The sequence below is a fragment of the Trichechus manatus genome, unplaced genomic scaffold (genome assembly GCF_000243295.1).
Source record: "Trichechus manatus latirostris isolate Lorelei unplaced genomic scaffold, TriManLat1.0 scaffold00466, whole genome shotgun sequence".
In the NCBI taxonomy this organism is placed as follows: Eukaryota; Metazoa; Chordata; class Mammalia; order Sirenia; family Trichechidae; genus Trichechus; species Trichechus manatus.
Window position 1 is genome coordinate 86,138 of NW_004444402.1, and position 2,199 is coordinate 88,336.

The following is a 2,199-nucleotide window of genomic DNA, read 5'->3' on the forward strand; positions in this document are numbered from 1 at the left end:
GCCGCCAGGGTGCGTATGACGTCACGGGCGCGCCAGCCTAAATTCTTCCTAGTTTTCTTTCAAAGATCGCGGGTAAGTAAATTTCTAAGTAGGTTTGGAGTTCGTTGCATGGATACAAGGTGGGTCAGGGTCTGAAATGATATTATAAAGAAATTGATTTAGTTTAGATCAAAATTTGATGTAGTTATTACAGAGAAACCCTTCATACGAGTGTTTATCGTGAGCCTCCTGTTAAGATGTTCAGCATCTTGTTTGGCCCTTGGGAGAAGCTGCCAGAGCGAGTCCAAATCTTTGCCGTCGCGGAGCTCGACTGCACTTGGGGAAGGGAGATGTGCACACATTAAAATTAAATATTGACACTGAGTGTCCTGGTCAAGAGATTTAAGAAGTAAGATTGAACTACAGCGCACAAGTTCACATCAGTTTATTAGTCGTTCCTTTCAGTTAGTTGGAAGGATGGGGGCAAGATATATTTTGGAGTAATAAGCTTGTGGTGCACAGTTTGGGTACACACTGTTAAAACAACTGCCAAAGAAATTAAAAACAACAACAAAAGCAAACAAAAATTTCAAACCCTCCCCAGCCACACACAGCTTTTTCATTTCAAAGCACAGTGGTATAAAGGCATTGGTTAGCGCAATTTTCAGAGATCTTGAAACTATGGCTTTTGTGGTCACTTCTTTCAGTACAAAAGCTAAATATAAAAGGGTTACTGTCAATGCCTTAGGAGAATTCACGTATTAATCCTTGTAATAAAATTATCAAATAATTCACCACCCCCTCGCAGTGATAAGTTAGAGGAAAAGCAAAACTAAGTTGTTGTTAGGTGCCTTCAAGTCGATTCCGACTCATAGTGATCCTGTGTAGCGACCCTATAGATCCCTGGTGGTGCGGTAGTTAAGGGCTCAGCTGCTAACCAAAAGGTGGCAGTTAGAATCCGCCAACCACTCTTTGGAAACCCTATGGGGAAGTTCTGCTCTGTCCTACAGGGTCTCTATGAGTCAGAATCGACTCAAAGGCAGTGGTTAAAACTAAGTTGCTTAAAGCAAATTATTCACATTTTGGTTAAAACGCTGGTCTTTGTGTCTTCAGCACAAGTTCTCAACTTCCCTAGTTGAATTTGATTCAGACAACACTGCGAAGCAGAAGTGATATGCCACTTGAGTTAATAAAGGAAGTCAACGGGGTGCCTGAAGTTCAGCGGCTAAGTAAATTTCAGAAAGTAGATTTCAAATCCTTACAACCAGGTTGTGATTATAGCAAGAAATATATCCAGGTAAGAATTACCATAATTCAGAATTCTTTTCCTTCCAAAATGAATGCTAATTTTTATGGTGAGTTTTTTAAATGGGAGCTGTTTTAAGAGTGGTTTTACCTGTGTCATGACATTTGAGATGGAATATTTTGATTATAAATTATTCTTAATCATGCAGCATTCAGATAGCAAACATGGATTGAATTTTTATGTGATACACTGAAATAAGTGTTGGAGGTACAAAGATGACTAAATATGGTCCCTGAATTAAAGGTGATCACATTCTTGTGGAGTTTGACAGATAGCCTAGTCTCTAATTCTAATTAATATTTGTAGTATTAGCATTGTGATGTGAACATTTAAGAGAGAACTTTTGATTCTGATAAGTTAGGTCAGGAAAGTTGAGCTGCAACTTAGAGAATGACTGGAAGTATACCTTTCTTTTGAGTAAAAGCAGCCCTCCTGAGCATATTTATGAGTTTGGATGTTATCCTAACAACTATGGGGCCTTTACCAGAATTTAAGCACGAGGAAGATGTGATTCACTTTGAAATCTAAACTACTCTGCCTTCTGGGTGAAGAATGAGTTGGACAGGACAAGATTAGAGGAAAAATATTTAGTTAAGAGGCAGTTTCAGTAATCTAGTGAAAGTTGATGCTGGTTTGAACTGGTGGCAGAGACGATGAAGAGAAGGAAACAAATAGTAATAAAATAATAATGAGAGTAACATAAGTAAACATTTACTGAGCTCTTTCCATGTGTTAGGTGGTGTTCTAAGTGTTTTACATATATTAACTCACGTAATCATCACAAATTCTCTGAGTTAGGTACTATTGTTCTTCATCTATAGAGGGTGAGGATACTGTGTCTCAGAAAGGTTAATTTGCCTGAGAACTTACAGCTAATAAGTGGTAGAGCTGGAATTATAACCTAGATGACCTGC

General features: G+C 38.4%; 1 long non-coding RNA gene across 2 annotated transcripts in view; it reads left to right on the forward strand.

Moving 5' to 3' along the window:
* Positions 1 to 2,199, forward strand: part of LOC111819388 (uncharacterized) — a 14,338-nt gene that overhangs the window by 233 nt on the left and 11,906 nt on the right. Inside the window, exons 1-2 of one of the 2 annotated variants that reach the window (XR_002823042.1) lie at positions 15 to 72; positions 1,093 to 1,276. This is a non-coding gene — a long non-coding RNA (uncharacterized LOC111819388). Of the gene's footprint in view, positions 1 to 14; positions 73 to 1,092; positions 1,277 to 2,199 lie in introns of those variants that run through there. The other variant, XR_002823043.1, reaches the window with a different exon arrangement.